The sequence below is a fragment of the Panthera leo genome, chromosome A3 (assembly GCF_018350215.1).
Source record: "Panthera leo isolate Ple1 chromosome A3, P.leo_Ple1_pat1.1, whole genome shotgun sequence".
In the NCBI taxonomy this organism is placed as follows: Eukaryota; Metazoa; Chordata; class Mammalia; order Carnivora; family Felidae; genus Panthera; species Panthera leo.
Window position 1 is genome coordinate 61,786,965 of NC_056681.1, and position 26,328 is coordinate 61,813,292.

At 36.6% G+C, this 26,328-nt stretch overlaps 1 protein-coding gene and 1 long non-coding RNA gene across 3 annotated transcripts in view; one reads left to right on the forward strand and one right to left on the reverse strand.

Moving 5' to 3' along the window:
- TMEM131 (transmembrane protein 131) overlaps window positions 1-26,328 on the forward strand; it is a 237,656-nt gene that overhangs the window by 23,149 nt on the left and 188,179 nt on the right. The window lies entirely within an intron of this gene.
- LOC122215968 lies at window positions 651-24,307 on the reverse strand. 2 transcript variants are annotated; one of them, XR_006200632.1, is made up of 3 exons: window positions 24,278-24,307; window positions 18,958-19,029; window positions 651-1,039 (listed from the first exon to the last, which is right to left on the reverse strand). It is a non-coding gene; the product is annotated as an uncharacterized LOC122215968 (long non-coding RNA). The 2 variants fall into 2 exon arrangements; XR_006200631.1 differs by lacking the exon at window positions 24,278-24,307 and having other exon boundaries at window positions 18,958-21,205.

Sequence of the window (26,328 nt, forward strand, 5' to 3'; positions counted from 1 at the left end):
CTCAACCAACCAAGCCACCCAAGCGCCCCTTAGATCTTAATTTTTATAGATTATTTCACAAGGTAGTGATTTGAGAATTTTTGAGCCCATTATATCTGGCAGTCTATAGAAACTTCCCAAGCTTGTGAAGTTGATTTATTGCCACAAATGTAATTTTAGACCGATGTTAATCTTCTTTGTATTTCAATATTTTTTTCTCTTAATATCATGTATTACCCCTCTCTCCCTTCCATCACAGTTAACTTCTTGTGCTTTGTGGTAGTTTATCACGTGGAGCAGCTGGGAAGTCCTTGTGTGTGTTCTTTTCCTATTAGGTCTTTAGCAGTGTCACCCCCCACATGTCAACCGTTTCAGTATTCTTTGACAAACGTCAGTGTTGCAGACCCATGATCTTCTCCCTGACCTTTACCCGTAGTTCTGTGGGAAGGGTTATGTGTACTTAATATTGACTGAGTAATTTATGTTCAGCAGCTCTGAGTGATTAAATTTCACTTTCCCTTCCACAGCTGTCTTTGTGTTGTGGCTCCCATATTCCTCATATGTCTATCTACTTGTTGATGAAATTCTAAAGTAGTTTAATACAATGTTTCTTTATACTATTTAAGCCAGAAGTCAAGGCTCAAAACAATTAATAGTGCAGAATGGTAAAGCAAATTTTAATCATTCTTTATTACCACCACCCCTTCCCCCCACCCTGCATTAAAAACAAACCAGGCTTTTATATGACCAAGCACAGTTGAAGGTCAGTAGGACCAGTTTTTACACCACACAGTTGAGCCAGGGACATTTGTCGATGAAGCCTTTAGCTGCTGCTTTCTTCTGTTTTGCTGCCACTGGCACACCCCTGGGTGGATGTGATTTCAGTGTGCTCAGCATGGCAGACCAGTAAGAAGTTGGCCGAAGAGCCCAGCACTTTGTCCTTGTTGCAGGAAAAGACTTGGTGTTGTTATCGTCCTCTGGCCACAATTCTGGGACCTGGACCCCAATTGGCTGAGCACCACTTCTCCCATCTGGCTGGCTTCTGACTGAGGTCTGGTACCTGGTAAATAGACAAGTTCAAGGCTTTGTGGATGGATGACTTCACTTCACATACTAGTTTATCATTTACTAGCTGTGTGTGTCTAAGGGACAATTACTTGTGGACTTTTCTCAGCTATAAAATGGGCATACACATTCTTAACAGAGTTGTTAGGCACTTTACATAGGTACTCAAATGTTAGTTCTTGATATCTTTAGAGAATACTTCCTTCTATGCTGTTTCCTTTGGCCTGTGACTCTGTTTACATCTTCCTGCCCCTTTTACCTCAGGAAAGGAACTGTGCCTGGAGCTTCTTTTGTCTCTTGCTCCCTCCCAAGCAGTTCCTTGGGGGCAAGGTAATCCTAAGGACATACCTCAAAGAGGTGGCCATTTCTTTAAGGTTGTTGTGTTTTTATTTTAATCATATAGGAAAATTTTGCATTCCATTCCATGCTGATTTCAATTGGCAAGCAATTTTTCCTAAGCAGATCCTCCTGGAAGATGTCTCATATTTCCTACTTCTAGTTCACAGCAGCACATTCCTGGGGAATTTTGCTTTTTTCTTTTCTTTTCTTTCTTTCTTTTTCTTTTTTTTTTTTTTTTTAAGAGAGAGAGCATGAGTGGGGGAGAAGAGCAGAGTGAGAGAATCTTAGGCAGGCTCCATGGTCAGCGTGGGGCCTGATGACATGGGGCTCAATCCCACGACCCTGGGATCATAACCTGAGCTGAAATCGGTTGGATGCTCAACCGACTGAGCCACCCAGGCGCCGGCCCCTGGAAACATTTATTTACTGGGTATAGCATCACTATTAAAGCAATTCTTAGTCAACAGTGAGAATGGAATGGAATGTTGCCGGGGTCTTGGTTTGTGGAGGCTGACTGCTAACCTGAGGTCCCTGCACAACTCAGCATCAGACATGCTGTTGTGAAAGACAATGAGTAAAATTTAGAGAAATAAACAATTTTGTATTACTATGGTGAACCAGCTAGTCCAGTGTCGTACTTTGTAAGTGAAAGCCCATGGTGGATACCAGCTACTTGTCGGAGAAGGTGTTTGGCTTTGGCTTTCAGCTTAGTGGTTCTGTACCTCTAGATTCTTGCCATGTCAGATTTTTTTAAATTGGATCAGGTTGTATACAGTGATATACTGATAATCTTTGTCAGATGGGTGTGTAGGTAGGTTTCTGAACCATTGCAGAATTAGTGCTCCAAGACCTTGGGATAGCAGCCTGGGTAGAGGAGCATCAGCACAGAAAGATACATTTGAAGATAACAGAGCAGGCCTAAAAGTATCATTAGTTAGATTCTGAAAAGGTAAAGTTTTCAAAAACATGAGATAGGCATTAGTGTCTGCAGACAGAGTTAGGGGAGGAAAGAGGTAATTCTAGCAGAGAGAAGTTTGGAAGGAGGTGTTGGGGGTAGGGTGAAAGACCTAAGCAAGGGAGCTTGGCCTGGGGCCTGGAAGAAACTGGTGATTAAAAAAAAAAAATGGTCTCTAGCCTCCCCCACTACCACCCACCCCCCAGGGTATCTTTAGGGGGCTTAAGATATGCATCACTGTACAGGATGATTTCTCTTCAGAGCCTTTGTACTCTGATAATAAAAGTCTTGAAAATAAAAGTCTTATACATTCTCAGTAGTCATATCAACAAATTGTGCTTTAGTGAGTTAAGTCAGCTATGTAACCTAACTTGCCATATCCTTCTTGTTCTGATGGGAAGGCTGTGTCTTAGACAACTGGCTTGGGGGGAGCTTGGGTAGCTTAGTCGGTTAAGCGTCCGACTCTCGATTTTGGCTCAGGTCATGATCTCACGGTTTGTGAGATCGAGCCCCTCATTGGGCTCTGTGCTGACAGCAAGGAGCCTGCTTGGGATTCTCTGTCTCCCTTTCTCTCTGCCCCTCCCTCACTCATGCTCTCTCTCAAAAATAAGTAAAGCAGATGATCTCCTAAAACAAACAAAATTGACTTGGGTAGTGAGTTGGGGAAGGGATCCCTCTTATGAGGGCAGCTGAGAAGCTTGCTGTGTTCAGGTCTCTGTCTTCACCACACAGACAAGTAGAAGCTGCTAGGAGTCACTCTTGCTTTGCACAGTCTTCCCTGCAGGCATATGCCAACACTGCTTGGCATACTGTCTGACGATTTATGTTTTCGTCTGAACATCTTCCTTCTGAGGGTAGAACTGGTTGGTTCTTAGAGACCTCATTATGGAGAGATAAGAGCACCTACTGTTATCTGCATTGTGCATGGCACACAGCAAGTGCTCAGAAAATCTTGACTCATTTGAAAATTGAATTACACACTGTGGGTGAGTTCATGACCATCCCCGTGTTTACTTCAGAACTTTATGTTCGTTTCTCAAAATGTGAATACTTAAAACACAACATTGATTATTATTTTTTTTAAGTATTTTTTAATGTTTATTTTTTATTTTTGAGAGAGAGAGTAGGGGAGGGGCAGAGAGAGACAGAGACAGAATCGCAAGCAGGCACACTGTTAGCGCAGAGCCTGATGCGGGGCTTGCACACACAGACCGTGAGATCATGATCTGAGCCGAAACCAAGAGTTGAACACTTAACTGACTGAGCCACCCAGGCACCCCTGATTATTATTATTTTTATAAACACAGACCCTGTGAGCCCTTATCTGGTAGCCATACCTCACCAGACGAGGTCACCAGACTACGCTGAATACTGATAAATTAATTCTTTAATTTTTATTTATTTAGTGCTGTATCCTACCCTAGGTCTAGAAAGCTAAAGACACAGTTCTGGCCCCACACGAGCCTCCAGCACAGTAGAATGAGCAGGCCTGCAGACATCTGAATTATGGGTTACAAGTGGTTGCCCAGGATAGGCCAGTTGCTTTGGGCAGGAATAAGTGTACTAGGGTTGTTGCGGGAGGCAGTAGACCTTCATTGGGAACCGTGAGAAAAGACATTCAGTGTGATCCAGTGTGCACATTTCTTATCAGGATCATTTCTTCCTTAGAAGCCAAAGGTTTAGCTTTGAATAAAGCTTTTGGGGTCCATAAGTAAGCAAACACATTGTGAACTGACCTTGCTCGGACTAGGTAACCTATTTTTCGGTCTTAGGCTCGACACTGTAGCTTTGTCATGATATGTGTATGCCTCAAAGAGGGAGTTTGGGGTTTCCTTTTTCCTCTTCCCTTCCCCTCACCTTAAAAAAACACTAAAAATTGGGTAAGATCTCAACAGGATGTTTTATGTGGGAAGACAGCATGGTTTGATTTAAAAAAAAAAAAAAAAGCATTGAGTCTCTAGTATTTAACTAGCCCTGTGACCTTGGACAAGTTACTTAGTCTTTTTCCTCTTAGATTAAATTGAAAATATTTTATGCAGTGTTGAGGAGTCTAAACTTTTGGTTTGAGAGTGCTTAGTAAATCTACCAACACCATCTCTCCTTCAATATCAACCCTCTTGAAAAATTCCCCATTGTAAGCTTCAGAATAGTGAGTGTATAATTTTTAATTATAGATAATTTGTTAATTATCTATTAAAATTCCTTATTTCTATGTGATCTTCATATTTTGATTTTTTATTCCCTTCTCCTTTCTGCCGGTTGGTCTGTACCCAGGGAATTTAAATAAATGGAACCATCTCAAGCCTTACATTCTGTAGTCACGTGTGAATAAATTTACACACTGTGCTGTTATACTTCCTGTTACCTATTACTTTGCTTCTCTCATGCACCCAGTATTTACTGAGCACACTGCGGAGCTCTGGGAGTATGTTTATGAGTAAGACTTAGAAACTTATAAGAATTTCTGTTAGGCAGGCATAAACAAATTACAATGTAGGGTTGAAGATATGTATCAAGGTTGTGTGCCCACAGGAAGGACTTAGGTTGATTGTATAAATAAAGTTATGTTGGTCAGTTTATATAATGGAGAGAACAATACTAGTAATGATGTTAGGTCTGGATCCACGTAACCCAGTTTTACAGTGAGTCAAAACACTGCTTCATAGTTCCATTCGACTCACCCCTGCCACCCATCCATGTGCCTTTTTTGTTTGTTTCAAGTGGTGAGTAGGTGTGTCTGCATTTAGACCTATGAACACTCCTGGAAAAAGTTTGGTCAGAGCAAGCTCCTGTCTTCCTGATAAGTGATCAGTCTTGCATGGAGCCTTGGCTTCCTATCTCCCTGTAGAGATTAAACATATAGGTAGCTTGGAATACCACTTCCATTGTGACCTGGAGGTGGTTATCCAGCTGGCATGCCACAGCTTTCTGATATGTTTTGATAAGGATATTAGGAGTACCTACCTTCTAGGGTTGGTGTGAGGACCAAATGAGATCATCTGTAGGGCTTGGCATGTAGTAAGTGCTAGATTAGTGCTAGCTCATGTTGTCCTTACATATTCATATTGTGTTTCAATCTGGACTGCTTGTGTCATACCTAGCCAGATTGCAATTTGTTTTCAGTTGGACCACGCTGACTCCTTGGACTCAAGGTATTCCATGTATTCAGCTCAACAAACATTTATTGAAGGCCAGGTAGTATGTCAGACATTGGATCACTGAGGCCTCAGAGACAAGTAAGAGGTGATTCCTGTCCTCAAGTAGTTGATACTTTTTTTTTGGTATTGTACTCTGCTTTCCCAAAGTACTTTTAAGATCAGGACATTTAAGTAGTTATATTTGAAAAGTGGAAGAAAGAAGAAAATTTAAAAAGGGTTCTCTTAAAGTAAAATATCAGGTAGTTAAGTGAATTGCCTCTCCCAGACCTTATTAACTGCCCCAGAAAGACTTCATCAGAGTTGAATGCCAGATACTGTGCAAATTTAACATCTGCTGAATTATGTTGCAGTGAGCAACCACTCTACTTTGCCAGGTTTACATGTTTGGTGTATGCATTGTGTCAGCTTTAGTAATCAGACAGATTGACGTTAGATATCTATGATAGAAATGTATTTTATGACCAGGAAAAATATAGCTAGCCCTGTCAAGTTAATGATGGCAATTTAAATTTTAAAAATTTGTTAGTGTCACATATGAAGTTTTCTTTAAGTTCTAATTTTGCTTCTGATTAATTTTTTTCTCTAGGTTCTGCTTATTCTTTTACTGGATTATCCTTACATTACTGTTTTTTGTCTACTCACTTAAATTTTTAGATGTAGTTGAAAGAGCCACACTACGAAACTTGTCTAATGCCATCTATTTCTGCCTTTATGTGAATTTCAGAATTGTATTTAGATCATTTCTCCATGGCAGACTAGAGAAAACTAGAAGCTAGCTTTTGAAGTTAGCCTGTCTAGGGGTAAGCCAGCTTACAAATCTAAATTCACTGGAGAATCTTCATATTTCCAGAAGCAGTAATTTTCATTACACTAGGGAATTTTTAAACAATCGATGCTGTTTGGGAAATCAGATGAGTTGATGCCCAGTCACAGGACTTGTCACACCGTCCACATTCATCATTCCTGGTTTCTAGTTGGTGCATGTGAGTAGCCCATAAATAGTCTTGATAGTAGGTACTTAGTCAGTAAGTGGTGGCTATTATATGCCAGGTACTCTACAATAGTGCCTGTTATAACAGGAAATGCATGCATATTTTAGAGGAGACTGGGGCTTAAAGATTATGTGTGTCAGTGTTTTCCCAAATTTTCCTGAGTGTGGTTAAATAGCATGTTTTTAATAATCTTAATCATTTGATAATGTTTCCCTATTTTAGAGATTAATATCTCCTGAGGATTTGTTGGGATTAAATAAGAATAGTGCATGCAAATTGTCTAGTTCAGTGCTCAGTGTGTGGCATTTAGCAGATGTAGTTTTTTGATATGTTTTTCTGTCAAAGTAAAGGTATAGTATAAGGATGTAACAATCTGGTTATAGTAGGGTTGACTTAGTCAAGGACGTTATCTTTTAACTGTGTATTAAACAAGCTCCATTCATAGCTACATCTGATTTTTGCTTTCCTCAGCAAGAATTATTTGAGTATTTTAAGGAAATTATAGAAAATATTGACTTCTTCCCTAACTATATTCCCCAAACTATAATTGCAGTAGGATTGAATTTACTCTAAATGGGAGTTGTGTGACTTGCATACCAGTTTAAGTAATAGAAAGTGACATGAGCAAAATTGCAAGGAAATAGAGGTCAAGGATCAGCCTTGAATAAACCCAGTAGAATGCCATAACAATTCTCCCAATTTCCTAAATTTTGGAGAAGTATTTGGAACTTTTAGAGGTGGTCTCCTTTATTTCTTTTTCCTGGGGACATAGGAGTTCTGATTGAGAAAGAAAAAGAGACCTTTGCCTGAGCTGTGTTACAGTAATGGGTGTGTAGGGATTGCTACTGTCCTATTGGCAGAACATTCCAGAATGTGAAAGCTTGGTTTGCCAGTTTTCTGGGAGGCAGGTTGGAGTGTCGTAAAACATTAATGTACCTATGCCACTTTATGTAAGCCTGTGGGTCAGAAAACTGGATTGAGGAAAATGTTTCTATTTGCAAAGATAACATTCTTTCAAGTATTAGATCATCCCGTATCCAATCTTAAAAATTTCAAACTTTTAACAGAAATTTACCACAATACATTTGCATAGAAGTATGCAATACATGATGTAGTATAAAAAAATTTTTTTTTTGGTCTTTAAAGTGAAAATCAAATTGTTTTAGAAATCTTAAAAATTTTTAAGCTACTTCCTGAGACCTTAAACAAAAAAAATTAAGCAACATACCTCTTTTCCTTTCCCCTTACTGTATAGGTGATAATAAAAGACAAAACTAGGTGACAGTTGTATGCGTGAGGGGTATTTACAGCATGTATGGCTGGAGTAATACGTACCTACAACAGTGAATAAACTTTATTGAACTTGTGCCAGCTTTCTTTTTTTCATGTTTTAACCAGCGTTACTGAAGTGTAATTTGTGTACAGTAAACTTCACCAGTTTAAAGTGTATACTTTGATTAGTTTCACAAACATGCCCAGTTATGAAACCACCACTGGAGTAGTACGTGACACTTGCACCATCTCAAAAAGTTCCCTTGTGCCTCTTTGCAGTCAATGCCTTCCTCTCATACTGGCCCCAGGCAACCACTGATCTGTTTTCTGTCACCATAGTTTTGCCTTTTATAGAATTTAATATAAAGGGAATCATACTGCAGTTTCACTTTGCATAATGACTTTGACTTGTTTCACTTTGCGTAATGATTTTGGTATTCATTCATGTTGCACATATAGTAGTAGTTTGTTTCTTTTTATTGCTGAGTAGTGATCCATTATAAGGATATACTACAATTTATTCACCAACTAATGGACATTTTGGTGGTTTCATGTTTTGGTCTATTACCATTAAAGTTTTTATGAACATCCAAATAAAAGTGTTATTCATTTTTTTAAACAAATATGTTCATCTCTTGTAAGTAAATAGCTTAGGAGTAGGATTGAGTGTTTGGTAAGATCATATTTACCTTTATAAGAAATGACCAAACCGTCACCAGTTGCGCATTAGGGTTCCAGTTGTTCTTGCTGTATGTCCTTGCCCACTTGGTGTTGTCAGTCATTTAGTGCATGTGTGGTGGTATTTCATTATGGTTTTAATTAGCTTTTGCCTCATAGCTAATGATACGAGAATCTTTTCATGTGGTTCTAGACTATTTATAGATCTTTTGTAATGTTTCTAGTTAAATCTTTTCCTCTTTTTTATTGACTTGTCTTATTAGCTTTTATAAATTCTTTAATATTCTGCATATGATTCTTTTATCAGATATATATAGGTAATATTTTATTAATTTTATTACGTATTATATTTTTATCATTTATTTAATATCATATTTATTATCATACTTCACATAATTTTTTCCAAGTGTATTGTTTGCCTTTTCATTTTTTAAGTGTGTTTTGAGAGCAAATATTTTAAATTAAGTGAATAATTTTTTCAATTTTTTCATTTAAGGTTCTGTGCTTTTTGAGACCTGTAACAATTTTTACCTACCACAGACTCACAAAGATTTACTACTCTGTGTGTTTTTCCAGAGTATTATAATTTTAGTTGTTCTGTTTAGGGTCTCTAATCCATTCAGACCTAATGTTTGTGTATGTTATGAGGTAAGAGTAAATATTCATTACTTGCATATAGGTATTTAGCTGTTCCTTTTTCCTGCTTAATTGGGGGAAGTTAATTAATTTTTCTCAGTCTTTCTGAAAATCATGTATATGTCTGGGCTTTCTTAAATCTATTCCATTGATTTAGTCATTTTGTCAGTACCACATGGTCTTGATTACTGAGATGTTTTAATTAGTCTTTAAAAGAGGTAGTAGAAGTTCTCCCAAGTTTGTTATTTTAAAAAATTGGTTTAGCTATTTTAGTTTACTTGCATTTCTATATAAATTTCAGACTTAAGTTGTCAATTTCCTAAAAAATAAAAAAAAAAGGCTGCTGGAATTTTGAATATTTGAGTCAGTTTGGAGAGAATTAATATAATGTTGAATCTTCAGTCCTTGAACACAGTGCATCTTTATTTATTTAGGCCTTTAATTTCATTAAGTGGTATTTTATAGTTTTCAGTGTAAAAGTATTGCACATATTTTGTTAAATTTATGTTTTTGAATGCTATTATAAATGGAATTATATTTTTATTTTATTTTTCATTTGTTAGAGATGTAATTCATTTGTGTATATTGACTCTGTATCCTGCAGCCTTAATTAATTTACTTGTTAATTCTAATAATGCCTTTCTTTGGGTAGAGTCATATATGGATTCATCTACTTTGGGTGGATTCACACATGATCATGTCTGTGAATAAGAACAGTTTTACAGCTTCTTTTCCAATCTATATGCCTTTTGCTTCTTTTCCTTGCCTCAGTGCGATGGCTAAGACTTCCAGAACAATGTTGAATAAGGAATGGACATCCATGCCTTGTTCTTAATTTAGGGGGAAGATGTTCATTCAGTCTTTCACCATTTTATATGATAATGGTTGTAGGTTTTTCATAGATGCTCATAATCAGGTTGAAGTAGTTCCTTTCTGTTCTTAGTTCATGGATAGTTTTCATTACAAATGGGCGAATTTGTCAAATGTCTTTTCCTTATCTGTTGAGATGGTTAGACAGTTTTTTTTTTAAGTATGTTATACTAATAGCTAATACTATTAAATACTAATGTGATAACATTTTTAAAAAAATGTTTAACCAACACTGCATTCTTGGTATTATCCTCATTTGGTCATTATGTTACTCATTTTTTATATATTGCCGGTCTCAGTATGGTAAAACGTTGTTAAGCATTTTTGTATCCGTGTTAATGGGGGATGTTGGTTTTAGTTTTTTAAAATATTTTTGTCAGGGCGCCTGGCTGGCTCAGTCAAGTAAACATCTAACTCTTGGTTTCAGCTCCAGTCATGATCTTAAGGTTCATGGGAATCATTCCCACATCATGCTCCTCGCTTACAACATGGAGCCCACTTGGGATTCTGTCTCTCCTTCTTTCTCTCTGCCCTTCCCCTGCTTGAGTCTTTGCACACACATGTCTCTCTCTCTCTCTCCTGTTTCTCTCTCTCTCTCAAAAATAAATAAATATAATAAAACCTTTTTGTCAGTTTCTTGTGACAGAATAATGTTGGCCTCATAAAATTAATTAGGAAGTATTTTCTCCTCTAATGTTGAAATATTTATTAGAATTGGTCTTTTTTCTTTTTTTCTTTCTTTTTTAAAGCTGTTTCAGGAAATCATCTAGAACTCACACAGGAAAACTATAAGGTGCTCCTGGAACATTTTTTTGTGTATGTGCCAGCAAGCAAAAATGTGCTCAAGGACTAATGGGAACATATCAATAAGTCTGGCTTGCAGGGACTCCACTTGACCAAATTTGGAACATTTTGAGCATCAAAAAAGAATAATAACAGTAGTCAGTTATATTGGGAGAAAAATACACGAGTCCATAGTGATCCTCAAAAATGAAAAGGGTGGAAGGCAATGAAAACAGCATTACCAAAAAATGTCATGTAGCAAACATATAAGGAATGATTGAATTAGAAAATCACTGTTTTACAACCACAAGGGTAATAATTGATTCAGTCAAGAACCACCAGTGGATACCAAAATCATTGGTGAAAAGTGGTTGATTAGATGCTTAGTAGCTCAATGCTCTCCCCTATATACTACTTGTTATTTCAAAGGGAAAATGTCATCTTTCTCATAGAAAGATCTGGTGGATACTGTATTAACAAAGTAATCCAATTTAGCATCACCAGTAATGTCAGACAAAGCAACATATCTGCCTTAGGATGGGATGCACAATGTCTGCTATATAATGTTTAATCTGTATCTAATCATGTGGCAGTAGTAAAGTAAATCAAGATTGTGGGATATTCTGTAAAATACTAGGTCTGGATTCTTCAAAAATATGTCACCAAAGACAAAAAAAAAATATTTAAGGAGACTGTTCTCTCTTTGTTTTTTAATGTTTTAATTGAGAGAGAGAGAGAGAGAGAGAGAGAGAGAGAGTGTGTGTGTGTGTGTGTGTGTGTGTGTGTGTACACATGTGGGTTGGGGAGGGGCAAAGAGAAAGAGAGAGAATCCCAAGCAGGCTCCGCACCCAGTGTGGAGCTGGATGCAGGGCTCAGTCCCACAACCGAGAGATCATGACCTGAGCTGAAATCAAATGCCAGATACTCAACTGACTGAGCCACCCAGGTGCCCCTTTGAGGAGACTGTTCTGATTGAAAGTAGACTAAAGAAACATTACAGCTATTTGTAATACATGATCTTTGATTGGATTCTGAACTGCAAAAAATATCAGACACTTAGGTGGACAATTGCAGTAAACTTAAATATGTACTGCATGATCAACATGAAACTAGTCGTTCCGCTCTGCCAGTCAGAAACCTGTCTCAAGACTTACTGGTGGCTTCCAGTTGACCAGATCTGGTGGCTCATTTTAGTCTTTGCTTCCCCTTCCTTCCATCTTCTCTGTATGATAGCTTTTGACGTTGTCAAACCTTCCTCTCTTGGCCCCCATGACACACGCTCTGCTTTTCTGTTCTTCTTTCTCAGACACCTCTACTGTCAGTAGCTCCATTGCTGCCTGAGGGAAGTTCTGCCCTGTGTTAATCTATAGACTTTTGTATATACTTACCCTATACCTGAACTGTATAGACTGTGTATAGACTGTCTGCACCATTTCTTTCTTGGTGACTTTTTAAAGCTTAGGAGCTTCAGTTTTCATCTTTGTTTCAGGAGTGTCTCTAGTTCTGACCTCTTTCCCCAAGTTCAAATACTATCCTGGGACTGCCTGCATCAGCATTTTCACTTGCATATTCCATTGTTATCTCAAATCCTGTATGTCTGAGGTTGAGTTAAGCCTTTTTCTTTCTTCATACTCCCTTCAAATCTGGTCATCCACCTAGCTTCAGTTGAAAAGGCCTTTAAATCACTAATCTCTAAAGCTTGTGTGTGTATCACTATAAAATGCAAAGTCCCAGGCTCAATCCCAAAGAACATGATTCAGTAGGTTAGAAGTAGACTCAGAATGTCCATTTTACTGAATACTAAGGTGATTTGATCCAGGGATCCAAGGACAACCCCATCCCTCCCCCCTCCCCGCCCTGCTCTGAGAACTGCTATTTTGATGATCAACTTAAGGGTTATTGTACTATGGTTCACCATGGAATTCCTCTATCTTCAAGAAGCCAGTCTTGTTGAGAGAACCCCACCCCCCAATTATGGAAAATTGTTGAGAGGCAGCCTGAGTTTGAATTTTGTAGAAAAAACAGACCTGAGCTCTCATCCTGACCCTGTCCTTTACCTGCTGTGTGGTTTTGCGCAAGTTACTAGAAAAATGGGGAAAATAGCATATAACTTCCAGGGCTTTAGCATGGGGTGTGACTCAGCCTCTGCTTCCCTAGCCAGCTTTTTCTCTAATTCCTCCAATACTTCCTAAATTTCAGACTTACTAAATGACTGTTATTTTCTGAGAGTACCATAATTTCTCATACCCCTAATTCTTTTGGCCTGTTGTGCTGACTTTCACTTGTCTGGCATTCACATGTAACCACTACATGGAGGCATCTGAAGACTTGTGGCTAAATTGGGGGGTGTTAGTGTACCAGGAGCCCCCAGTATTTGATTTACTTGTTTGTACCTATCCATCTCAGTCTGTGAGCTCCTTCAAGATGGCCAGTGTCTAGCTGTATCCCCTAGCCTGTGTGTAGTAGCTTCCCGATGAAAGTTTTTCTTGTTTGCTTTTTAAAAATAAATTACTGGAGGGCCGCCTGGGTGGCTCAGTCGGTTAAGCGTCCGACTTTGGCTCAGGTCACGATCCTACGGTTTGTGAGTTTGAGCCCCTCGTCGGGCTCTGTGCTGACAGCTCAGAGCCTGGAGCCTGTTTTGGATCCTGTGTCTCCCTCTCTCTGACCCTCCCCCTTTCATGCTCTGTCTCTCCCTGTCTCAAAAATAAATAAACGTTAAAAATAAATTACCGGCTAACCTACTGTAGCATTAGGTAATTGTATCTTGGAGGCCTAATTTTGAAATTTTCTTCCTAACCTTGTTTGTCAGCGTACATGGCAGCCATACCAACAGATGGGAAACTTTCCAGCACATTTTCAAAACAGGAAATATATGTCCTTTTCAAATAGAAGTTTTAGCACTTGAACACATTTTTTCCCCTAATGTCGGAAGAGGTAACTGGTTTCTTTTTTTAAATTTAGGTTTGTAAGTGACTCACCCCCACGGTGAGAACATACAGTAACCTGGGCCCTCCCTGTCCTGTGAGTTAGCTGGTACCTTCTGTTTATAGCCAGTGGTTAGTGCCAAAAATGGTATCCCTAGAACTTCGAAGCAAACCAAGACAGACTAGAGGGAAGTTAAGATTCGTGTCTCATTACTAGAGGGGAAAAATATATATAATGAGACTTTTATGTTCATATAATCATATGATAACATGAAAATAAATAATTTTTAAAGTAATAAAATTCATAATATTGCTACAATTAACATTTAAGTAAAACATTAAGTACTTAATGATAGTAGGATTTTTGTTTATTTTTTGTTGGTTTGGAACCTACAAAATTGGTGTCTTTGATTTTTTTTCTCTTTGTAAAAAGTGTCACATTTGTTTGAACATCTAATTTCATTTTTCAATTAATGTCCAACAATTTTTTTCAGCTTAAAATTTATGTCAGAGGTGGGGAATAAGCTATTAAAGAAGCTACCACTAAAGGGGCACCTGGGTGGCTCAGTCAGTTATGTGTTCGGCTCTTGGTTTCTACTCTGGTCATCATGTTGTGGTTTGTGAGATTGAGCCCCATGTCAGGCCCTGTGTTGACAGCATGGATCTTGCTTGGGATTCTCTCCCCTGACCCTATGCCCCCCCCCCCCAAATAAATAAATAAACTTAAAAAAGAAACTAAAGACTGAGTGAACAAAAATATTAAATCATGCATTTATAAAAATCACGTTTAATAGTAAAAAAAAAATCTAGTTTCCACTGCTTACTGAAGAAAAGAAATATTCTTTAACTCTTTATTTCTAATTATAACACGCTCTCAATTTGGCATTTCTCTTTTCCCCCCAATTACTGTTGCGCCCAAGAAAATCTTTTCTAACTTTAAGTCTTTTATTCTTTTACCAGTTTTCGAGTATGATCTTGAGAGTTCCTTGAAAGAAACTGGAATTTAATTTGCACCCAAAACTGTTTGATCAGAGTATAGGAGATGTGAGTTAAAGCAAGGAATGGAATTAAAAAAAAAAAAAGTGTTATTTGTATAATCAACAAATTATCCAAGGAGACATTGTAACTATTTTGTAACTTTCACATTTCAGCCCGGCGAAGCAAAATAAATTTGTTCTAAGGCACTAAATTGCTGTAAATTGCTTTAGCACCATTTGTTGAGAAAAGGCTATCCTTCCTGTGAATTACTTCTGCACCTTTGTCAAAATCGGTTAGGGCTCTGTGTGTGGGTTTGTTTCTGGGTTCTGTATAGAATCCCATTCATTGATCCGTGTGTATATCCCTCCTCCAGTTGCACTCTGCCTTGACTGCTTTTAACTTTATAATAAGCCTTAATATTGGGTAGAGTAATTCTTTCTACTTTATTCTTATTTCGCAAGACTATTTTAGCTACTTTAAGGAGTGTGCCTTTCTATGTATATTTTAGAATATGCTTGTCTATGTCTATAAAATACCTTGCTAAGGTATTGATAGGAATTGCACAAAATCGGTATACTAATTCGGGGAAAATTGACATTTATACTACAGTGAGAACTATAGTCCCTCAATATAGTGTATGTTCATTTCCTTAGGTCTTTTTTCTTAATCCACACTTTATAATTTTTAGCATATAGATCCTGTATATATTTTGTTAAGTGTATACCTTTTATTTTTCTGGATTGATTGTAAATGGTGTTTTGTTTTTAATTTGGTATCCATATATTCATTGTTAGTATACAGAAATGTTACTAATTTTGGGGTAATCTTGTATCTTGCTACCTTACTGAATGTGCACTTATTCTAGGAGTTTTGGTGTTTTTTACAGATTCCTTTGGGTTTTCTACATAAACCATCATGCCATCTGCAAATAGGGAAAGTTTTTGCTTCCTTCTTGCTCTGTATGCATTTTATTTATTTTTCTAATTGCAATGGCTAGAATTTCTAATACTGTGGTGAATAAGAATTACGAAAACAATAGCCACACTTCTTCCCCAGTTTTAGGGGGAAATCATTCATTCCCTATTAATTACGATGTTAGCAGATGTTCTTTATATATGGAGGAAGTTCCATTTTATTCTTTGTTGAGAATTTGTATCACAAATGGATGTTGAATTTTGTCAAAAGCTTTTTTTTTTTTTTTTAGCATCAGTTGTTTTGATCATGCAATTTACTTATTTAGCTATCAATGGTGGATTCCACTGACTGATTCTTAAATATTTGGGTCCATCTTGCATATACTGAATAAGGCCTAATCAGTCATGGTGTATATATCGTTCCTCTTACACATTACTAGATTCAGTTTGCTAGTTCTTTTTATTGAGGATTTTTGTATCTAAGGTAATGAGGGATATTGGCCAGTAGTTTAAAAAAAAAAATTTGTCATGTTTTTGTCTGGTTTTGATATCAGGTTAATACTAGCTTCATAAAGTGAGTTGGGAAATACTACCATCTTCTATTTTCTGGAATAGATTATGTAAAATTAGTACTATTTCTCCTTTAAATGTTTGATAAAGATTTTCAGTAAAGTCATTTGTGCCTAAGAATTTCTTTTTGGGGGGTTCTTTCTATTGATAAATTCAGTGTTTTTAATGGCTATAGGTGTATTCTGGCCATCTGTTTCATCTTGGTTGAACTTGGTATTTTGTGGTTGTCAGAATTGGTCAATTTTTTTTTAAGTTGTCAAATTTATGAGGGTGAAGCTGTTCATAGTATTCTCTTATTAGTCTTTTAATGGTTGTAGCAGTTATAGTGCTATCCCCTGCTCCATTCCTGGCATTGGTAATTTCTTTCTTCTCTTTTTAGTGTGTTAGTTTTGTTAGAGACTTGCCAATTTTGTTGATTTGTTTCAAAGAACTAGCTTTTGGTGTTATTTTTGTTATTTTCCTGTTTTCAGTTTCATTGATTTCTGCTCTTACTTGTATTATTTTCTTCCTGCTACTTGCTTTGGGTTTATTTTGCACTATTTTTTTTTTAAAGAATCCTTTTTTAAAGGATTCCATCTTGTTTTATCTATATTGTTTTTGAGTGTATTGCTTTTGTATTTATTTCTTAGTAATTGCTCTGCACATTTGTAGCATTTGTAACTCATCACAGTCTACTGATAGCAATGTTTTACTACTTGTAGTATTAAAACCTTGCTTTCATTAAGATTCCATTGCCCTCCTCACTATCTATCTATCTATTTATTTATTATTTTTAATACTTATTGATTTATTTTGAGAGAGAAAGAGCAGGGAAGAGGGAGAGAGAGAGAGAGAGAGAGAGAGAGAGAGAGAGAATCCCAAGCAGGCTCTGTACTATTAGCACAGAGTCCTACATTAGGCTCAAACCCTCAAACCCATGAACCGTGAGATTATGACCTGAGCCAAAACCAAGTCAGACGCTTAACCAGTTGAGCCAGGCACCCAGGCATCATACCCTCCTCCCTTTATAAAATATAATTTCTGAAACATTTACTCTCCATACGTTGAACACAACAGATGTCCTTACAATTTTGTCTCAACCATCAAGTATGATTTAAGAAACTCATGAGGAAGGATAGTCTATTTTATTTATCCCTATTTTTATTAGTATTTTATTTATTTATTTTTGAGAGAGTATGTGCACAAGCAGGGAAGGAGCAGAGGGAGACGGTGAGAATCTTAAGCAGACTCCTTGCCCAACATGGAGCCTCTCACAAGGCTCATTACCATGAGATCATGACCTGAGCCAAAGTCAAGAGTCAGACACTTAACCAACCGAGCCACCCAGGCACCCCTATTTATCCCTATTTTTAAAATATCTTTCTTGGGGTGTCTGGGCAGCTCAGTCAATTAAGCTACTGACTTCGGCTCAGGTCATGATCTCAGGGTCCATGAGTTCGAGCCCTGTGTCAGGCTGTATACTGAAGGTTCAGAGCCTGAAGCCCACTTCAGATTCTGTGTCCCTCCTCTCTCTGCCCCTCCCCCACTTGCACTCTGTCTTGCTCTGTCTCTCAAAAATAAATAAATGTGAAAAAAATTTTTTAAATAAAAATAAATCTCTTTCTGTATTCTTGTTTCCAAGTCTTCTTTTATCATTTTCTTTTTTTGGCAGGGAGCTTCGCTCAGCTTTCTTTAGGGGTAGGCATGGTAGTGACAAAGTTTTTAGTTTCCTTTCATCTGGTAATATTTGAATTTTTCTTCCTTTCCTGAAGGATGGTTCGCTGGATGCAGAATTCACAATTGACAGTTCTTGTATTTCAGCACTTAAAAAATGTGCTACTTCCTTCAGGCCTCATGATTTCAAATGAGAAATCCACTGCCACTGGAATTGCTGTTCTGCTGTAGGTAATGTGTCATTTCTCTTAGGTTGCTTTTAAGACGTTTTGTCTAATTTTTGGCAGTTTACTTGTGATATGTCTTGGCATAAACTTCTTTGGGTTTATCCTGTCTGGGATTTGTTTTGTAGGTTTACATCTTTCACTAAATTTGAGGAATTTTTGATCTTAATAGAATTTTATTTTCTGTTGTTTAACCTTCATTTCTGTAATTGACATTTTTTATAACTTTTTTTTTAACTGAGGTTTGTATTTTTCATTTTTCTCAAGGGAATTTGTAACTACTTATTGAAACAGTATTAGGCAGCTTTAAAATCTTTTGTCAGTTCAAACATTGGATTTATCTTTGTTTTGGCTTCAGTTGATTGTCTTTTCTCATTTACCTTGTGTGGTCTTGTATAATAAATGAGTGATTTTCTATTGTATTTGGAAATGTTTGTTAGGAGACTCTGGATCAATTTAAATCTTTTATTTTAGCAAGCATTTACTTTTTTTAGGTTTAGTGGGATGGCTTAGGTTTCCTTCTCCTGTTCCTCATTTCTCAGTACAACTAAATACCTTGGAAACAACTTGGCACACAACCATTAAAAGATTCTGAAAGGTGGAAAGAAGTTAGACTGGCTAGGGACTTCAGGACTTGAAGGATGACACTATGGTAGATTCCCTGTGTTTTCTTTTTATTTCCCATATATTCCAGACTGGAGGGGTCTACAACTTGTTATTGCCAATAGACATAAACAAACAGAAAAACCTGTTGTTTCTGGCCAAAGGACCAGGAAGGGGGAGCCCAGCAGGGACCTAGCTGTGAGACATTTACCCAGCAGCATCAGTGGACCTGGTCTGCCCACAGCAATAGCACCAGCACATATAGGGCAGGAAGCTCACGAATGGGGTGATCAAAAGAACAGGCCACAGTAAATGCTGTCCACCCATGGGTCTGGCATTCCTCTACCCAGTAACCTAAGCATACCGTGTGGCTGAAGGAAGTGCCTTCCACCTCTTTGTTGGCTTCAGAAGGTATCCACTGGGAGCTCAGGCAGGGCTAGAAGAATGAAGCAGGGAAGTATAGCATTACAAAGACTTGTTACAAAACTAAATTGTCTTCAGAACTATAGACCACAAAAGTAGACTAGAACATACATACCAAGTTTAAATGAGACCGTGTTTTGCTAACCACTTTAGATTAATTTCACCTAATCGAAGGGAATTTTGCCATTTAAATATGTCGAGTGGTGTTTAATGTGAGTCTCCACCATCAGTTGAGTTGTTGGTTTATTTGGTTCCATTATTATTGGTTAGTCATTTTAACTTTACAATAGGTGAATCTGGTAAATACTAAAACTACACTGCCTATTTCTCTAGGAAGTGAGTTCATCTTGGTTTGTTGGCTATGTCTAGGCTCACTATACTTCCTTTACTGCAAATTTTGGGACATTAGTGTCTCATAAAATACTAAACTTAATTCCCCTCTTTGAATTTATTGGCTCAAATTTTAGTCCTCTTAGGTTACAGGTTTACAACTGAGCAGTTTTTAATTCCATTGTATAAAAGACTGGATTGCAGTCTTGAGCTAATAAATCAGGATGTAGATGCAGTAAATACTGGACTCTAGGAATCAACAGACTGATGTCCTAGTACTGGCTCTGAACTCATTCAACTTCTGTGTGATTTCTGAGCTACCCTTAAGGTTTAAAAAAAAAAAAAAAAAAAAAAAAGTCAAAAACACGATTTCTCCTAGGTTGCTGAGATTTACTGCTTCCCCAGTCTGTTACCACCTGAAGGAGAATATCCTGTAAAGGGGCCCTTCCCTGATGGTCTTTGCTGGAATGTGGAAGGGTACCAAGAGAAAAAGGAAAAACTTAGGGGCATGAGACTCAGAGCATACTGGAGAGAAGACTGGGGCTACAAAACCACAGAGACATGTCTGGGATAAGTCACAGAGAGGAAAGGTAGGAATGTCTATGAAATATAGTACTGGTACTCTCAAACTTTTACCAGTCCTTTTTTATTGAAGCATAATTTATATGCAGTAAAGTATATACATCCTTAAGTACATGACTTTTAAAATTTTTACCTATGTATATACTTGTGTAATTGTCATCCAGATGAAAATGTAGAATATTAAAGCTTTGCCAGTATTTTTCACTGGGAAATCATTTTTCCCATTCACTGCTTTAATGCCATAGTTAAAAATTGGTTTAATAGGCATTTATTTGTCTGTCTCATTTGTGCTGAAAATTCGATGTTCTACAAGATGAGATTAATATATGGCTATTTCTGAGAGGAAATATTTCAGTGTAATAGGCTAGTCGAGTATGCAAGTCCAAGGAATAAGAGCAGGAGAATGGTTGTACTTAGGAAGAAAAGGCTTCATATAGTTAATGTGAGGTAGTGATTTGGAATCCTTCAAAAGCTATTGTATAAAAACAACCAAAGAAACAAACCATGTATAGAATACAGAAAGGAATGTTGGCTTTTTAAAACAAGGTGCTGTGGTATAATTCACATACAGTAAACAATATACATTTAAAGTGTGTAGTTTGAGTTTTGACCCATGTACAACATGTGAAACAATCACCACACTGAAGATAATGAGCATATGCACCCTCCTAAAGTTTCTTTGTGACCTTTTGTAATGTCCTTCCCACCCCCTTAGCCCCAGGCGACTACTCTTTTTGCTTTCTATTATAGTATATACTCTTAGGCTATCTGCCTTTCACTCAACATAATTATTTTGAGATTCAGCCATGATGTTTTTGTTTGTTTTTAGTGCCAAATAGGATTCCATTGTGTGGCTACACTACAATTTGTTTATTCAGTCACTCGTTGATGGGAATTTGGGTCATTTCCCCTTTTGAGCTATTACAGATAAAGCTACATATAACATTCATGTACAAATCTTTGTATGCACATCTTTCATTTTCTTTTGGGTAAAAGAAACTAGGAATAAAGTGTCAGGGGTATATGCAACTTTAAGAAACTGCTAACTTGTTTTCCAAAGTATACCATTTTATAGTCCCATCATCAGTGTGTTAGAGTTCTAGTCCCTCTACATCCTTGCCAACATTTAGTATGGTAAGAATTTTTTTTTAGTCATTTCAGCAGGTATGTATTGGTGTTGCATTTCCTGAATGAGGACCTTGACCATGTTTTAATATGCTTTGTTTTCGTGTGCCATTTTACTGTCTTTGCTTACATGTTCAAATCTTTTATGCATTTTAAAAATTTGCATTGTTCATTTTCTTATTATTTAGTTGCAAGAGCTCTTTACATATTCTGGATATCAATCCTTTATCAAATGTTTTGCCAAGTATTTATTTCCAGTCTGTGTCTTTTATTTTTACTTCTGCAACAGCATCTTTTGAAGAGGAAAAGTTTTTAAACATGTCATTTAAGTCCAATTTATCTTTTTATATTTATGCACACAGTTCATGATTTTTTGTATCCCACTTAAGAAGTCTTTGCCAAACCCAAGGTCACTGAAATTTTCTATGTTGCTGTCTAGGAGTTTTGGAGTTTTAGCTCTTACATTAAGTTGTCATTCATTTCAGGTTGATTTTTGTAAGTGTGATTTTTGAGATATTGAGGTTCTTTTCCCCTTTCCCATATAACTATCCACTTGTACCAGTGTTGTTTAGAAAAATTGAATTGCCTTGATACCTTTGTCAAAATCCATTGACCATATATGTGGGGGCCTATTTCTGGAGTCTCTATTCTGTTCCATTTATCTGCTATCTTTGTGTCAGTGTTAGACTGAGTTGATTACTACAGCTTTAAGCCTTAAAATCAGGCATTAAGTCATCCGATGTTTATTTCCTTTTTCAAAATTGTTTTTACTGTTTTTGGGTCCTTTGTTTTATATATTTTAGAATCATTTTGTAAATTTCTACAAAAAGGTCTGCTGAGATTTTGATTAGGATTGCACTGAATATCTAGATCTATCTGGGGAGAAGTGATGTCTTAACAGTATTGAGTCACTTGATTCACAAGCATAGGATTATTTTTCCATTTATTTAGATGTTCCTTAATTTCTCCCACCATGCTTTGTCAAATATATCCCTTAGTATTTCGTATATTTTGATGATATTGTAAGTGGTTTTTAATTTTAGTTTCAAATTGTTTCTTGCTAGTATTAGACACGTACTTGGCTTTTGTATGTTGCCATTGTATCCTGTCACTTTGCTAATCTTCTGGTAGATTTATAAGGATTTTCTACAGTGAAGAAGATATCTGTGTGTAAAGACAATTTTATTTTCTCTTTTCCATTCTACATGCCTTTATTTCTTTTTCTTCTTGGATTGGCTGACTTTTCAGTATGTTGAATAGGAGTGGTGAAAGGGGACATCCCTTTTTTGTCTCTCATCATTTAGTATGATGTTAGCTGTGACTTTGGTACATGGCTTTCATTGGTGTAAGGAAGTTCCTTTTGTTCCTGTGTTGTCAAGATCTCTATTATGGAAGGATGATGAATTTTATCATATGCTTTTCTTGCATCTTTTGAAATGCCTGTTTGTTTTTTTACTCTTATAGGTTGGGTTATGTTGTTGTTGTTGTTGTTATTGTTATTATTTTGAATGTTAAACCAATATTGCATTGCTCAGATAAACTGTACATAGTCATGATGTATTTATCCTTTTTATATACTAATGGATTATATTTGGTGAAATTTCAGTAAGAACTTTTGCATATATGATACTAAAGGATATTGATTTGTAATTTTTCCTTAAGTTTCTGGTTTTGGTATCAGAGTAATACTGGCTTCATAAAATGAGTTAGGAAGTTTCTCCTTTTCTGTATTCTGGAGAGTTGGTGTTAAATTAGTATTTTTTTCTTAAATATTTGGGAAAAGTCATCAATTAATCCATCTGGGCCTAGAGAGTTCTTTGTGAGATTTTTTTTTTTTTCCAATATATGAAATTTATTGTCAAATTGGTTTCTATACAACACCCAGTGCTCATCCCAAAAGGTGCCCTCTTCAATACCCATCACCCACCCACCCCTCCCTCCCACCCCCCATCAACCCTCAGTTTGTTCTCAGTTTTTAACAGTCTCTTATGCTTTGGCTCTCTCCCACTCTAACCTCTTTTTTTTTTTTTTCCCTTCCCCTCCCCCATGGGTTTCTGTTAGTTTCTCAGGATCCACATAAGAGTGAAACCATATGGTATCTGTCTTTCTCTGTATGGCTTATTTCACTTTGTGAGATTTTTAACAGCAAAATAATTCATTTAATACATACAGGACTGTTCAAGTTAACTATTTTTTCCTGACTGATCTTCAGCATTTTGAATTTTTGAAGGAATTTGCCTATCTCATAATTGAAATTGTTGACTAAATTGACAAAATTATTAATGACATTTCCATATTAGCCTTCTTATGTCTATTGAAGGTATAGTTGTGCCAGTCTCTCATTTCTTACGTTTCTAATGTGTGACTTCCCCTAACTGACTAGTCTAGCTAGAAGTTTATCAACCTTATTCATCTTTTCAAACAAAAAGCTTTTGATTTCTTTGATTTTTCTTTATTCTCTATTTCATTTATTTGTGTTCTTTATAGTCTATTTTATTCTTTTTTAGGTTTAATTTGCTCTTTATTTTCTAATTTCTTAGGTAAGATATGGATGATTACCCAGTAGTTAAAAATGTGATGTTATTTATTGTGTATATATGGATGCAATGTAGATGCTATATGCATATGCTGTATATCTTACATGATTGCATATTAGAAATACATACAAAATAAAGTCGCTGCACAGTAGCTGAGTTGACTTACTGATTGATTTATTGATTTATTTTGAGAAAGTGCATGCATTAGAGAGTGAATGGGTAGGGAGAGGGACAAAGAGAATCCCAAGCAGGCCCCATGTTGTTAGCGCAGAGCCAGACATGAGATTGTGACCTGAGCCAAAATCAAGAGTCAGACACTTAACCAACTGAGCCATTCAGCACCCCTGCATATTATTTTAACAGACAGTTTTAAGATGGCTATAATACCACTGTAGTCCCAGACACTTCAGCAATTTCTTGTTCTTGCCACAGTTAATCTGTGCCAGCAGTAAACATACCTCTGTAACCAGTATTTCCTAGTTGGCATAATTAAATAAGGACATTTACCATAGCTTGACATATGGCTTTTTAAAAGAGTATGTTTAAACATTCAAAATTTTATAAGTCTTGCATAAGTGATTTTCTGTTTTGTAAACTACGTATTTAGAATATTCTCAAACTTCCAGAAAATTTCTAAGAATAAAAATAGACTTAAAAAAACACTCACATACCCTTACCCAGATTCACCTGTTATTTGAATAACTGCCAAACTGTTTTTCAAAATGGCTGCTCCACTTTTTTACAGCCACCAGCAACTTATGGGTTTCCAATTTCTCCACATCCTCACCAATACTTATTATTGTATACCTTTTTGGTATAGCTATCCTAGAATGTGTGAAGTAGTACCTTATTTGGGTTTTTGACTTGTATTTCTCTGAGGCCTGATTTTGAGTATATTTTTATGTATTTATTGGCTATTATCTTTTTTAAAGAAATGTTTATTCAGATTCTTGGTCCATTTTTAAAAATTGGGATATTTGTCATTTTTAGTGAGTTGTAAGTGTTCTCTATACATAGTCTATGTACATATCCTTTAACAGGTCATTTGCAAAAATCTCCCATTCTGTGAGTTGTCTTTTCACTTTCTTAATTGTGCCCTTTGAAGCACAAAGGTTTTAATTCTGTGATGAGGTCCACTGTATCTCTGTTCGTCCTTGCTTAGCTGTCTTAGATGAAAAACATTGCCTAAGCCAATGTTGGGAAGAATTCACCTGTGTTATCTTCTAAGGGTTTTAAAGCTCTTACACTGAGGTCTTTGATCCATTTGGAGTTAATTTTTACATATGGTATGAGGTAGAATCCAGCTTCATTTTTCTGCATGCAGTTTGCCAGTTGTCCCAACATCATTTGTTGAAAAGGCTATCCTTTCCTCCTTTGAATTGTCTTGGCACTCCTGTCATAAATCAGTTGATCTTAAATGTTATTGATCTTTCTGGGCTCTTTGTTCTATTCCATTAATCTGTACATTTATTTTTTATTTCTGGTATTACACTGTCTTGATTAGTGTAGTTTTGCAATCAAGAAGTGTGAGACCTCCTGGCACAAAAACAGACACTCAGATCAATGGAACAGAGTAGAGAACCCAGAAATGGACCCACAAACGTATGGCCAACTAATCTTTGACAAACAGGAAAGAATATCTAATGGAATAAAGACAGTGTCTTTAGCAAGTGGTGCTGGGAAAACTGGACAGCGACATGCAGAAGAATGAACCTGGACCACTTTCTTACACCATACACAAAAATAAACTCAAAATGGATGAAAGACCTAAATGTAAGACAGGAAGCCATCAAAATCCTTGAGGAGAAAGCAGGCAAAAATCTCTTTGATCTTGGCCGCAGCAACTTCTTACTCAACACATCTCCAGAGGCAAAGGAAACAAAAGCAAAAATGAACTCTTGGGACCTCATCAAAATAAAAGCTTCTGCATAGTGAAGGAAACAATCAGCAAAACTAAAAGGCACCCGACAGAATGGGAGAAGATATTTGCAAACAACATATCAGAAGAAGTGTGAGACTTCAACTATGTTCTTTTTCAATATGATTTTGACTACTATGGGTAGTATAGAAATCTCAACATTACTAAGTATTGCAGACTATGAACACGAAATGCCTTTCCATTTATTTAGATCTTTAGTTTCTTTCATTGAAGCTTTTTAGTTTAAAGTATACTAGTCTTTCTTACCCTTGGTTTTGGTATATTATCCTCTTTATATGTTGCTGGATGTCATTTGCTGTATTTTATTGAGGACTCGATAATCCATATTTGTAAGAGATATATTTGTAGTTGCTTTTTTTGTGATAACTTTATCTGATTTGGTATCATAGTGTTAAGGCCTCTGTTTCCTCCCCTGTTATATTTTGGAGGAGTTTGTGAAATATTGGTGTTAATTCTTTAAATATTCGGTAAATTCATCAGTGAAGCCATCTGTCCGTAGGCTTTTCTTTGTGGGAAGATTTTTTGATTACTAACTCAACCACTTATTATAGGTCCATTCAGATTTTCTATTTAGTCTTGAGTTAATTTCAGTAGTTTGTGTCTTTCTAGATATTTGCCAATTTCATCTTGGCTGTCTACTTTGTCAGTGTGTAGTTGTTCGTAGTTCTTCTCTTATAATCACTTTCCTGTAAGGTTGGTAGGTTCTTTTTATTTCTGTTAAGTCAGCAGTAATGTTTCCTGTTTCATTCATGAGTTTTTGGTTGGTCAGCCTAAGCTGAAGATTTGTCAATTTTGTTAA